This window comes from Arvicanthis niloticus, chromosome 5, assembly GCF_011762505.2.
Source record: "Arvicanthis niloticus isolate mArvNil1 chromosome 5, mArvNil1.pat.X, whole genome shotgun sequence".
NCBI lineage: Eukaryota > Metazoa > Chordata > Mammalia > Rodentia > Muridae > Arvicanthis > Arvicanthis niloticus.
The window spans coordinates 13,325,043-13,340,045 of NC_047662.1; the positions used below are offsets into that span (position 1 = coordinate 13,325,043).

The 15,003-nt window shown below is 45.1% G+C and overlaps 1 long non-coding RNA gene across 1 annotated transcript; it reads right to left on the reverse strand.

The window, feature by feature from the left end:
* Positions 1 to 307: 307 nt before the first annotated feature.
* On the reverse strand, positions 308 to 11,333 carry LOC143442302 (uncharacterized). Its single transcript, XR_013110346.1, has 3 exons — positions 11,130 to 11,333; positions 4,948 to 5,096; positions 308 to 3,909 (listed from the first exon to the last, which is right to left on the reverse strand). It is a non-coding gene; the product is annotated as an uncharacterized LOC143442302 (long non-coding RNA).
* Between the last annotated feature and the right edge of the window lie 3,670 nt (positions 11,334 to 15,003).

Below are 15,003 nucleotides of genomic sequence, written 5' to 3' on the forward strand. Positions count from 1 at the left end.
AATGGCAGCTGGAGTAGGCAAGTCAGGCTGTAATGCCCCATTAGTCTTATGAATCTTAAGTTTAAACTTTGTTTTGGATTAATTCAATAACCAATCTATTTTAGCAGAGTGAGAGTATCAGATGAATGCCAAGCTGAAGGCAACCTTCTAATTGTTACAGAACTTAAGATTAGGTCTCTTGCTAGTAATAGACTGAACCCAATATATATTAGAGGAACCAAAGCCATCTTGTCCTTTCTCTTTCTTAACAATTTGGAAGGAACTAGATGCAAAGGAACAAGTTGAATAATTCTTTTTCCAGCAGGTAGTTACAATGCCATGGGCGGAGCAGCCATTATTTAAATTTCTCCAGCATACTCATTACAACTCTTGGTCCTGAAGCTGACCCTTCCAAGGAACAAACAAGGCAATAAACAAATTCCAGAAAACACCCTTCAAGGGGCTGGTCAGGATGACCAAGGCAAAAAGGGTATTTGTCACACAAACTTCTGCTGCACCCATTATATCAACTTAATTCAAATGTAAATGTTTTTAATCTTGGCCTATATCCTGAGGCCTAGCCCAGAGATTATCTTTCCTGCACATAGGACAAATTTCTGTCTTGTGACCGGATTATTTGCTAGTGCCTGTTTTTGAGACCCTCCTTTTAAAAATGACTTGAATCTCCACATTTAAAAACATCTTTTTAACTTTACGGTTCTGTGCAAGCATTGCTTGTACAGTGGTCCCTTGTAAGGCAGACAGACCCTGATGGTAAGAGGGCCCAATTTTAGCGCAAAGACGAAGTCTCCAAGTAAGTCTGTCTTTGCTTTGTGCAACAGGCTGCATTAGCATTCTCATAAGCCAAATGAGTAACAAAAGGAATTCCTGTTTGAGGATCTCCAAAAATTCTACCAGCTGCTTTCAGCAGCCTGTCCACAAATTTCTGGAATGGTTCCTCAGAACCCTGTTTAATACTGAATAAATTTCCACTAAGGTCCCCTTTAGTAGGTAGTTGATTTCAAGCACAGCAGGAAACCATTGCAACCTATGTATACACTCCTGCAGGCAGTTTAACCTGATTAGCATTACCTTCACATTAACCTTCTCCTAGAAGCATGTTAAGATCCCAATCTGCATTGCCTGCCTGGGCAATCATCATGGCGGTTTTCTTACTGGTATCACGCCATTTTGAGCTCCAAAGCAAGTAATCTCCTCCTAACAAAGTAGCCTTACATATAGTTTTCCAATATTTGAGCATTGAATTTGCTTCTACCACAGTATCCAATAAAGCTTGTGTGAAGGGGTCATTAGACCCATATTGTGCCACAATTGTTTTTTAACTCTTTTAACTCTACCTGCTCTAGCCTTTCTTCTATAAACATAACCAAGTCAAAAAATTTTCAAGCTCACGATTCAACTGCCTGTCAGCTGTAGCCAAAGGAATGTTGGCAATTAACCACATTTTTAAGTTTCCTTTGTAATATTAGCATATAACCATAATTTTTGGAAACAAAACCAATTTTTAACAATGTAAGCAATCTATTTTTCTCTAAAATCAACACCAAGTGGATTACCTTACAAAGTTTGGCTGCAGTTCTTATATATGAATGCACGATAGTGCAGTCTTTAATATCTCACTAAATAGACATTGCTTTTATATCTTTTATACATCTGGTTTTTGAATGACTAACCCTGTGTTACCAGTTTTGAGCCAACTTTTTGTTACCAAAGTTGTAAATTTTTAATCAAACCCAATAACTTATAGGCCAATAATTTATAACCAAGACATGAACATATTTGTACCTTAAAACCAATTACAAACAAAAATGAAGTAACAATGCATCTTATATATTTAAACCAAACAAAATTTCTCGCCTTTTCTAGCCACAATTCTAAAATAAAAGCACCTTATCACTGAGATTCTTCCAGGACAAACTCTTAACTTCCTTATTTAATCCAAGAAACCTGCCTGTCCCTTTAAAAGCAGCCTTTCCAGCTCAGCTCAGCTCCCAAACTTTTAGCTACAGGTGTTAAGCAAACTTAGCTGCTGCTCTGCATATTAAAACTGCCTTTGAAAACCAAGTTAAACCAAGTGTTGAATCAAGCAATTTTAACGATCTTTTAAACATTAAACATAGAACATAAAACATAGACAACCAATCATTCATACAACGAGACATGTGGACAGAAAACACAATGAGACACGTGGACATTGGTGCACCAAGGACAAGACAATAAACAAAGAAAGCAGAACTAAGGATTTCTCTTACTTTCTCTTAGTCTAAAACGTCTCCTGAATTTTCTCTTGTTCCTAGGAGAGCTCTGAAACAGCCTTTCCATTCTTTTTGCTGGCATAACCCAGAGAGAGAACAACTGCTTTTCAAAACCCGTTCTCTCTCTGAAGTTTAAGATCTAACACTTTATCCCTTTCTTTAGGAGATGGCTGTGGCTGCTTTTTTAGTTTTCCAATTTCTTCTAACCCTGCTCTTTCTCGTCTGAGGCAGCTCTTGAAGGCTGCGGGCATCTGCCGGTCTCCTATCCCGAATTCACTGTCACCCCTAGGCAAAGTAGGCATCGGGTCAACACCTATTTGACCTAGACCTATACCATATCCCTCACAACGCACTTCCTGCAAACATGGCCTCCTAAACTTACCTAGCGCTAGATTCAATATTGTTTGCTACTTCCTAAGTGCGCGGGATACATTCTTTTATTACCTTTTTCCGTGGGGCCCCACCTAAGACAGTGTTTCCTCAGCTGGTCCCCGTTTTCAAGCCCCACGTTGGGCGCCAATCTGTAGCCGCCCGCGGCCACAAGTCAACTGGATTCACCTGAAAGGGGGGCTGGGAATGAAAGGGGAAGGAGGGCGAGAAGAGATGAGGCCAAGACAAAGTTCTCTGATCAAGGCCCAAAGCTTTAATGTTCGGCTCTCAATTTAAAGGGGAAGACCCAACCCACAACCCCTCCTGGTTCCAGATGGGTGGGATAGTCCATAGTCCATTCCAGGTCACGACCGGAGATGTCTCAAGGCAAGCCCAGGGGCAGTTCCGCTTCTGTGTTCTGGGCAGCCAAGGTGGGTAACTCCACCTAGATCCCGTCACTTGACCTTGTTGTGGTAACCAAGGTCTCTTCAGGCTTGCTCATGGTGGGGGGGAAGGTACACCCACCCATCTCTCTTCTGCTGAGCTGTAGGCTGTATGCATCTATATTCATGGATCAGGGATAACTTGAGGTGCAAGGTCACAGCATCACTGTGTATGTGCAGGTTCTCTCATCCCTGGGGGCAACCAGGCCTTGGCATTACAATACTAAGCAAAAGACTGAAACCTCAATGTACTATATTCCAACTTATTCTAACAAGTTTTATGCTTTTTAGCAAATCCCTACCAACAAAAATATTTTTCAACAAATGCAGAATACTATGCAGGGATGTTTTGCATAAAAGCCACCAATATGTGTAAATTCATATGGAGGTCATGGGACAATTATGGGGGGTCAGCTCTTGCCTTCCATTTGCTGACAACAAGGTCCCTCGTTTCTTTTTTTTCTTTCCACTTCCCTTCTCCCTCCCCGCTTGCTCCGGCCCAAAGGTTTATTTATTTATTTATTTATTTATTTATTTATTTATTATATGTAAGTACACTGTAGCTGACTTCAGACACCCCATAAAGAGGGCATCAGATCACATTATGGATGGTTGTGAGCCACCATGTGGTTGCTGGGATTTGAACTCAGGATCTCCAGAACAGCAGTCAGTGCTCTTAACCGTTGAGGCATCTCATCAGACCCCACAACAACTCTTATAAGGAAAACATTTCCTTGGGACTGGCCTTCATACAATTAGTCCTTTGGCGTCATTTTGAGGAGCATGGAGGCATGCAGGCAGACACGGTGCTGGAGAAGGAGCTGAGAGTTCCACATCTGGCTCTGCAGGCAGCAGGGAGATACAGTGAGACACTAGATTTTCGGTAAAGCCCTTCCTCCCCCCCCCCAACACTTCCTCTAACAAGGCCACACCTCCTAATGGAGCCGTTCCCTATGTGCCTATAGGAACCGTTTTTGTTTTTGTTTTTGTTTTGTTTTTTTTTCATTCAAACCACCACAAGCACTGAGCCATCTCCCTGGCCTGGGATTTTTTTTATCCTCCTTTGAGACATGGTCTCATACATCCCAGACTGGCTTCAACCCACTATGTATCTGTGGCTGACCATGAATTCCTGATTCTCCTGTATCTCTCTTCCCCAGAATTCTGGGATCAAAAGTACGAGGTACTACACTTAGATAAAGAAGTGGTTTTTTTTTTTTTTTTTCTGGGATGTGATGTTCATGTGGGTATGTGCAGTTGTGTGCACTCACATCTGTGACCAGGGGCTGACATCAGGATCTTTTTTGACAATGATAAACTCCCTCTGTAGACCAGGCTGGCCTCAAACTCAGAAATCCACCTGCCTCTGCCTCCCAAGTCCTGGGATTAAAGGCGTGCACCACCACCACCCGGCTATCTTGTTTGTTTCTTGAGACAGAGTCTTACTCTGTAGACCAGCTGGCCCTAAACTCACAAACATCTGCCTGCCTCTGTTTCCTCAGTGCTTGGATTCAAGGTGTGTGCCTCCTCCAGAGATTGTTTGAAAATTTTTGAGACAGGCTCTCTCAAGTCATCAAACTGTCTGGCCAATAAGCTACAATAGACCCACCAACACTGCCCCCCCCCCCCCCACTCCCCCAGGTCAGTTCACAGATAGGAGCTGCTTTGCCTGCCTTTTACAGGGATGCTGGGCACCCAAACTCATATCCTCACTCGTGCACACACACCTGTGAACCCAGCATGCTGGAGGCAGACGCAAGCAAACCAGCTCTGAAGCCTAAGTCTTGCCTGCACAGTGAGTTCGGGACTACATAATAAGACCCAGTCTCAAACCAACAACATTCAAACAAAAACCAAACCCAACCAAATGTGCACCCGACCTGTAGTGGAGCTGGACCACATCCTGAGGGTGGACCGCTGCTTCCAGCCTGGCTCCTATGCTGGTGCACATGCTGTTTTGAAATTGAAGGCACTGCCCAGTGTCACAGGCTCTGGTATCTTCCTCTCCAAGCCCTTCTGCAGGATTTTTCTAGAGAAATTTTTGGGGGAGTTGAGGTAATAAAGACAAGGGACGGTAGCACGTCTATAATCCCAACAGTTCAGAAGTGGAGGCAGATATGAGTTCAAGGTCAGCCTTGTCTCTACAGGCCTACATAGTGAAACCTCTCTCTCTCTCTCTCTCTCTCTCTCTCTCTCTCTCTCTCTCTCTCTCTCTCTTCTTTTTTTTTTTCCGAGACAGGGTTTCTCTGTGGAGCCCTGGCTGTCCTGGAACTCACTCTGTAGACCAGGCTGGCCTCGAACTCAGAAATCCACCTGCCTCTGCCCCCCAAGTGCTGGGATTAAAGGCGTGCAACACCACCACCTGGCATGCGAAACCCTATTTCAAACAAAACCAAACCAAATGTCTACAGATTTCTTTTTATGTGTCTGTGCGTATGTATTGGCACATGCATGCACATGCCCTTGGAAGCTAGGAGAAGGTATGAGATCCCCTAAAGCTGGTTACAGAGAGTTTTGAGTGGCCTGCCCACCCAGCCAGGTCCTCTCACTTCTCCAGTGGCATGATCCTATGACTTTTTTCCTTCACTTTATCCCAGTGAAGGTCTCTGCCTCACGTAATGCCACACCTGGCAAAGCCATCGCCTTCCCTTTGCTCAACAGCATCCTTATTTCTGGGTAACAATCTCTCTGGGTTGTTCCACAGCTGATGCTGTTCTGCCCTTTCAGCAGACTAGCTGGCCCCTACTGTCACTTGTGGCTCCTCCCAGGCAGCTCTGCTGATCTTCCATTCCTCCCAGGAGTGGTTCTAGGCATCCTTCCCTTTATCTATCTCTATGTTGATGAGCTCATGCAGTTCCCAGACCTTATGTGCTACCTATTCAGAGAGAACTTTAGACACACACTCACAAATACACCCCCAAGCCTAAGATGTTAGACACAGAGGTGGTGGTGGGGATGTGTCTCTGTGTCCACCACTGCCAGCAGAGTAACAATCCACAGGAAGTATGAAAATGGTTTGTTTCATTATGACTAAGTAGCTGGTGTTGGTTCAAACCTCAGACTTCTGATCTCTAGTAGTTTATTTTAGGCATATTTAATCATAGCACAATTCGGTGGAAAACTTCCTGGTGTTAATTAACTTAAGAAAGCTTAAGACCTGACTATATTGAAAGTTGTAAAGTACACACAAGACATCGTCCATACACATGGGTTCTGTAGATTTACTACACGTGGTGCCTTCCATAAAGATAGGTCCTATCGACTGACGAGCTCACGTAAGAGTCTAGGGGAGAAGCTGGTATGATCTCAGTCACACTAATAGTTCAGAAGTCACTAGGTTATTAGCTTTACCTGCTCCCAGCCTTCTGGGCAGATAACAAGTTACACATCCCTCCCTGTGAAGAACAACCTTGTGTGTCTAACATTCTTGGTTCCCCCAGTGTTTATATGTGAGCACAGGGCATTCCATGTCTTTCAGTTATAACTAAGAATGACTAGGAAGGTGGTCCTAAAAAATGGGCATGGAGTCCCAGCACTTAATAGTCAGAGGATCTCTGTGTCTTTGTGGCCAGCCTGGTCTACACCGAAAGTTTCAGTATAGCCAGGGATATGTAGGGAGACCCTGTCTCAAAGAGCCAAGAGAAAAAGGTGGTCCCAAAAGACATGACATAGGAGCAGCCGTGCCATTTGAGTTTGAGAGGGGGTATTATGATACTTCAATAGAGACAAAATGAATGTCACTGCTCACAATGTGTCCCATTCAGTGAATGTGTGCATATATGAGACATATACACATACAATATATTTGATACATATGTAAAAGGACGTATATACACGCGAGGAACGTGCTTGAGAGCCTGGTGTGGCCATGCACATCTATAATCCTAACACTTTGGAAGTAAAGTCAGGATGCTCAGGGTTCAAGGTCAGTCTTCACTACAGGGTGAGTTTGAGGCTCTCAAGTTGCAGTATCTGATACCTCCATGTCAACCAACCAACCAACCAAAAAAAAAAAAAAAAAAAAAAAAAGCCATCATATCACCTTACATGCTCTTCCTAGCTTTTTCCAGTCATACCGTTTGTGCTTACGTTCCCACTTGAAGGCTCTGGCTAGGAACTGCTCCCTGGGCTCCTGCATAAACATGTACTCGCTAATAAAGTTTACCTTAAGGACCTTTTAGGATCCGAAGGGACAGGTTACCTTTTATCCCCTTGTATTCTTCACCCTAAGACTCCTCCCAGTCCCCACCAGGGGACTCCCAGTAAGAGAACCTTGTATTTTTATGCACTGATGTATTCAAAGCACCAACAGGGCCAGGCAAACAGTGGATGCTCAAGAGTTATAAAACAGATGAGTTTAAATCTTGGCTTTTAGAGGCTTGGTGTTTAAGAGCACTGGTTGCTTTTCCAGATGACCTAGGTTTGATTGCCAGCACCAAACTACTGTCAGGAGGCTGACATCCTTCTAACCTCTAGTGCCAGGGGATCTGATTCCAATCTTCTGTCCTCCATGGCCACTAGGCACAAAAGTGGTGCACAGCCATACATGCAGACCAAACAACACGGTCCCCCACCCCCACCCCGTGTGCACGAGAGTGCACACACACACACACACACACACACACACACACACACACACACACACACGGGGGGGGGGGGCGGGACGTTTAGAAGTATGTGCTGTATTATCTACTAGTCTATTGAAGCTATGAGATTCACTCTAGGGATGACCAATTTGCACTCAGACAGGAGGTCACACCTAGTAGACTATTCCTATTAGACTGTTGGCTATTTAATATTCCTTAACTTCAGTACTTCTGAAGTGCAGGGAAGCATTTTACAGCTAACTTAATGTTTTTCCTCAAAGGGGAAAACCCTATTACAGTATGGAGGAGTACTAACTGCTGCCAAGAATATTTTGAAGGACTTCCCACATTACTAAAATCTTTAAAAGAGCTCATTTAGTTCGATCAGGAAAAGGTTATTATTGTTAGAATTGTAAATTCCCTCTGCCTGATTTGGCATGAAAAGTTGTCTTTTCCTAGAATAACGAGGAGAGACAAGTGATTCTAACTTAATTGTGTGTTCAAAAGCACACACAATTTCACCAAATGTAAAAAAGGAAATAAAAACCCAAAGGCGTTTGCTAAAGGACGTTTCTGCCCAGTAGGACCCTCAAGAGCCCGGGTACAGCAGGCGAGGGGATGGTGCAGTGGTCCAGTAGGACTCTCAAGCGCCCGGGTACAGCGGGCGAGGAGATGGCTCAGTGGTTTCTACTCTTGCTCAAGACAGTGATTCCTAACCGCCTGTAACTCCAGCTCAGGAGACTTACACCCTTTTCTGACCTGTAAGGACATAAACATACATAAAAAAAAAAAAAAAAAAAAGCCCACAGAAAAAAAACAACAAAACCTTGGGTATAATAAAAAATAGATACTGGAAGATATTTAGTTTATCTTCAACTATAAAGCTGAGTTCAAGGCCAACCTGGGCTACTTGAGTCTTTCTCTAAAACAGTGAAAAATTCTAAAGGAATTAGAATTTAAAATTTAATCTGAGCCTTCTCTGAGCCTGAGATTGAGTGCCAGTATGTCAGCTGGGAGTATATTTTCTTTGCTATATTATTCTAACTTCCCAATATAAGATTTCACTGATTCCCCAGGGCTCCTACATAGAGAAACTCTGTCTCGAAAACCAACCAAATAAAGATTTGAATTATTCCACTTGGTTACAAAATAAGAAAACATGACAAAGACAACATATTTTAAGTAATCACTATTAAAGGTTTCAGACTATGTAATCTTAAAGACACAGTATAGAGTTTTATAATCCACCTACCGCACCTATTTATGAAATTCGAAATCTAAAAGCCTCTGCTACATTTCTCTCGTCTGGCAGTCATCAAAAACCCGATCGGTTCCCTCAACAATGTTTCTAACCTTTTCAGTCTGTCATCATAAGCTTTACCCCACTATTACAGAAAACACAAACAATCGCCATAATTATACATAGTGAGAAAACAAAAAAAGAGGTTTACTGTAGCCTAGACACAAACAGATGAGTCAGGATGGGCTGGTTCCTTTATGATACCAGGCTGTTGTGAAGAAAAACCACGTCAACCATTATAGGGGGGAAAAACTGCACAAAAAGCTGGAAGTCAAATTTAGCAGCGTTTTTCAAGTTTTTTGGCTTTGCTAAATAGTGCCAGAATTTTCAGCATTACTCACAACCATGACTCGCATTTAAATATTCCCTAAGAAGCCAGTTGCTTTTTCAGAACGTGAAAGGGCGATGCCAGGTACGTATTTTATTTTTTTAAATAAACTCATAAGGCTTTTTGAAAATAAGTTCAGTGGAAGTTGATGTCAACAGAGAGAAGAAAGCCAGCACAACATATTTATTGTTCAGGCTTCTGGGTCAGAGAGAATGGGTCCTGAAAGCCTTGTGCTGGAGGGCCAGCCAATGGAAGCCAAGCTCTCAGAGCTCCTCCACCTCGTGGGCTGCACGAGCCCCGCCTCCCGGTGCTCGGTGCCTCTGAGTTTCAGCACCTTTGTTAGTTTCCGGACCGCACTTGACTTTGTTTGCAGAGGTGGATCCGGGCGGTCCAAAGCTCCTCACGCAGGACGTCATCCCCGCACAGGGACACACCCCGCTTCCTATGGGCTCCAGGATCCCGCACGCCCCGGGGCTGCCTCTCACCGTTCACACGCCGCGGCGAGTAGGCGGCCGAGCCCGAGGGGCCCCGTGACCCCAGGCGAAGAACAAAGGGGCCGGGGCCGCGCCCGCCGCCGGCCACGCCCATCGCGAGCCGCGGGGCCGCGCCCCGAGCCCCTCCCCCGTCCCCGGACCGCGCGAAATGGCGGCCGCGCTACAAAATGGCAGCCGAGTGGGCCGCGGAGTGGGGACCCCCGGCGCCGTCGGCCCGGGCCCCGCGGCCAGTGTTCCTTCCCACGCTGTCCATGCGCCCTTCGCGTTCTCGAGCTGCAAGGGAAGGAGCTCGGGCACGCGTCACATCCCCCGTTAGCCCCGGGGCCCCCGAGGGAAGACTGGCGTGTCAGAGCCCCCACGTGAGCGGAGCTAAGGAGAACGGGGTTCGGGGTCCCCTAATCCAGCGCCTCCCGCGCCACGGCGGCTCCGCCTCCATCTTTCAAACGTCCCCGCCATTCCGCGTCTCCCAGTCGGCTCCCTGTCCCCATGCTTCTTTGGATATGAGAGTGTGTCGTCGGCCTTGGACTCTGCTCAGGCCGAGTACTTTGGACTTTTCGCTGTCTTCCTCTCAGAAAAGGCGCGCTTCCTCTGCCCCAGGTTCCCTTTGTTTCTTTCCAGAAACTTCTCAGGGTAACTCGGCCAGAAGTCACAAGCTCCGCCGCCTTCCCCACCCTTCCCCCGCCGCCCAACCCCACGCCCGGCGCATGCGCCCGGCGTCGGGCAGGGACCGTGGCGCGCGCCCGTGAGACTGTGAGAGTGCCGCGGGCGCGCGCGTGGCCGCGGGGGCGGTTCTCTCTCACAATGGACAGGTTTCCTCCCCCCGCCAACGTTTCCCTCCGCGAGTCGCGCAAGCGCATTCGGGCCACCTCGGGTTTCTTTGAGGGACTGGGAGGGGGTGGGGGAGAGAAATGGGTGGCCTTGCCGCGCGCGTGCGCAGTTCGGCGGTGCGCGGTTTTTCCGCCTTGCCTCTGTGATGAGAAGAGCATTTGAGGACCTCCCTCGTCCTGGCCTTTCCTCAACCTCCCGGTCTCGGGAACGGGTCACCAGCTTGGAGGGCGGCTAGACGAAGCCGAGGCACTGGGGTCTTCTTGCCCACCCTCTCCCGCGCCACGTTTGAGACTGGGCTCGGGGACCCGCAGGCCCCGGGCGGTGCGCTGCCGCATTGTTCTCGCTCGGGAAGCCAGGGCGAAGGTGCCCTTGCGGGCCGCGTGTGCAGGCGGAGGTCGCCGGGCGGCCCGGGTTCCCTCCGCAAAGGGCTCGCGCCGCGGTATCCATAGTGACCGCGTTCGCACTTCCCGAGAAGTGGGTTCTTGCGGAGCCGGGGGAAGACTAAGAAACCCAAAACCCCACTTGCCATGGAATCCACGTCTGTGAACCCAGAGTTTGAAGTGCAGCCGGAGAGGTTGCCTCTTCGGTTATTAGTGTGAGCCGGGAGTCTTGGTGAAGAAAGCACGCTGGCTGTGACAGTCCCACATCGGGGAGACCCGGGCCAGCCTTTGGCCCTGCTGCTCCCCGGGGTGGGGTGGGGTGGGGGTGGCGGATCCGCCTGCAGGTGTGTGAGCGCCCTTGACCTCTGTGAGGTCAGCGGACCGGGCTCTGGGCGGAGCCGGATCTGCCTTCCCGGTGGGAACCGTGAGCTGGTGACCAGTTCCTCCCGGAACCAATAGTGTGGAAAGCTAGTTTAGAGGTAGAATTCTAGCAAAGGTGAAATACACAGCTTGCAAATGAACACTGAGTCATACATTCTGTAAATTTGGAGAATCCCTGCCGCACGTTCCTCTGGACAGAAATTATTATATTTAATAAGGTCTTCCAAATCACTCATCCTCCACAAGGAAAATAAAACAAATACTGAGTGTTTTTAATTTAAGTGTCCTAAAAACCTTTAACATTTTTTTTGGATTACATTGTTGAATAATTAGAATTTCAATAAATTTTTTTGTTTGTTTTTTGTTTTTCGAGACAGGGTTTCTCTGTGTAGCCCTGGCTGTCCTGGAACTCAGTCGGTAGACCAGGCTGGCCTCGAACTTAGAAATCTGCCTGCTTCTGCCTCCCATAGAAATATCTTTTAAAATTTGTTTTGTTTTTTAAGTTAGCGTCTCACTGTGTAGCTCTGGCTGGCCGACCTAGGTTGCTCATTCTGCCAGATGTTGCAACTACCAAACTGATCTTAAGGGGAAATACCCTTTCAGTGCAACATTTTTAGGACGAATTAAAAAAAAAAAAACTGTGTGTTAAAATTCAGATGTACAGAGATGGGGAAAACATTTTATGTGCATTGGTTTGCCTGCATGTATGTCTGTAAATATTGGATTTACAGACAGTTGTGAGCTGCCATGTGGGAACTGGCATTTGAACCTAAGTTTTCTGGAAGAGCAATTAGTGTTCTTAGCCACTGAGCTATTGCTCCAGCCCCTATTTAGGGTGTTACTGAAATTATAAGTGATAATTCTCACTTGGTGCGCGCGCGCGCGCGCGGGTGTGTGTGTGTGTTTTAAAAGTATTTTGAAATTCATCTAGGCTCTTCAAAGAAAATTATCTTGACATCTCTGCAGCCTTCAAACTAGAGTCAGTTTTCTAAGAGGAGCCATAGAGCTGAAAAACTCTAAAACTGTGAGAAACACCAACCCATTCCATAAGCAGCTAACCACATTTTATTTGATAGTTTGATTTCTAATATTCTGTCAAGTACACTTGGATAGTCTTCTCTGAATTGGTCAAAAGCCCTGATTTGCACTATTTATCTTCTGTTTGCTTCCTGATAGTTTAAATTTCCTAGATTTTGGGTATTTGGTTAATCTGTGTAATTTAAGGCAAACATTTAGAGTTTGTTTAGTTTTTTTCCCCCAAGACAGGGTTTTTCTGTGTATACCTGGCTGTCCTTGAACTCACGATGTAGACCATCGCTGGCCTCAAACTCAGACATACACCTTTCTTGGCCTCCCGAGTACACATATCACCGTTGCCTGGCTTCCTTGGTTTTTGCTTTGGCTTGGTTTTAACGTGAAGATTAACACAACTTTTGGGGTTTTAAAGGATAAATGAGCTGGGCGGTGGTGGCGCACGCCTTTAATCCCAGCACTTGGGAGGCAGAGGCAGGTGGATTTCTGAGTTCCTGAGTTCGAGGCCAGCCTGGTCTACAGAGTGAGTTGTAGGACAGCCAGGGCTACACAGAGAAACCCTGTCTCGAAAAACTAAAAACAAACAAACAAATAACACAAAACAAAACAAAAAGTGGCTCAGTCCTGTAATCCTCACACTTGAAAAATAGAGGCCACCCTGGACTACATGGAAACTTTTGGCCATTCTGAGTCATGCGAAGCTATTCTAAAAGAAACAAGAAAAATTCAGATTCTGTTACCTAAAACAACAACCACAATTTACACTTACAAGTATCCCTCTAGTGTATCTTCAGTTTAATTCTACAACTATTAGTAATAATTCTGGGTATTAGACACAGAAGCAGCACTTGTACGCGAGACATCTCCCCAACAACTGTTCTAGGATGAAGAAGGGCAGAAAGTTAGGAACCAGTTTTCTTAGAAATTATTAAGTTATTCTATTTTTTTTTTCTGGAAAACTAAAAACAACAGAAAATACATTAACTCTCTTCAAGTTATGAACAGCAGACTATGGAATGTTAGTTCTTGTAAGAGTCCATAGGTCTAGGTAGACACTATCCAACTATTGGGGGTTCTAGTAATCTATGAAGAGAATTTCCTCACACTGGGTGCTAGTTTGGTAATACATTGTGCTCTCTCTCTCTCTCTCTCTCTCTCTCTCTCTCTATTAGACTCTCAGAAACATCAAGGATTCAAATACTTTTAAGTATTTTGTTTCATTTTGGGCAAAAAAAAAAAAAAAAAAAAACAACCCAAATCTGATTATAACAGGCTTATCTGAAATTGTCATTGCCCAGTTCTCATGCGCTTGGGCCTTTGGTCATTTTAGAGCTGGCAAACATTTTTATACCGTGGCTTTTAGAAGAAATGCATATATTTTAAGTACATGTCTTCCAGTATTTGTAACTTTTTTTTTTTTTAAATCAATTTGCTGTTAACTATCTGGCGACTACTCTGTTCTCCTGCCTAAATAGGTATCTTAATTTCCCGCTCTAGTGATGAGGTTAATGCTCAAAGCCTGAGTCTGACGCTCAGCTCAGGAGCTTTCCCCACCTCAGCCTCCATTCCTCATGACTGAACTCTTTGAGCATGTCTAGCATGCTAAACACAGCAGCTCTTCACAGTGTGAAAATAAGGGTTGATTAAAAGCGAATCTATTTTAACTCCCCTCTGCAAATGGCTCTGCTTTAATGTCACCTTCCTGAATTCTCTTTAATATTCAAATGAGATGCACTTGATCTATTTTCCCAGTTAAATCAAAACCTACATTTTTGTGATTTGCAGTGATGGGGACAGGGAGACATCCTAGATAAATGCTCTGTCATGGAGTTAGGGCTTAGAAGCCTTCTGGTTATTCTTTTGCCATGAGTATCAATTACTGTATTATTATTATTTTATTATTTTGAGACAGGGTTTTACTGTATTACCTTGGCTGTTGTAGAACTCAGTATGTACACTGGATTCTAACTCACAGAGACCTGCCGGCCTCTGACATCCAAGTGCTGTGATTAAAGGTGCATACCATCATACCATGTAATTTTTTAAAACAAAATATTTTTGTGACAGGGTCTTTCTATGTAGCCCTAGCTGTCAGTGGAACCTACTATGTACACCAGGCTGGCCTTGAATTTACAGATTCGCCTACCTCTGTCTCTTCCTGAGTGCTGATATTAAAAGTGTGCACCACCGTGCCCATCTCTGTTTTTATTTCTAATTACATGTATGTGTGTGCTTTTTCTTTTTCTGGTTTGTGCAGGGAAGTGTAGATGCTCTTGGAGGTCAGAGGCCTGGGATACCTGAGAGTTAGACTTACAGGTGGTTGACTGTGAGCCATACACTGGTGCTAAGAATCAACTCAGACTTATGAAAGAACAGTAAGTCATTCTTTGGTCCTGAGTCATCTTTCTATCCCTGACCTAAGGTTCTTTTTAAAACATCAGAAGATTAGATTGTCTTTCTATCAGTTCCTCTTTGTTTTGTTCCTGCCTTCTATGGAAACTCACAAAGATACAGGTTCATAAAGAAATCCCTCTTAAGTATTTTGTAACACAGATGGAAACAGAAAACAGCTTTACCAGTATTTTCTGATGTGTTGCCAGCAAAAAA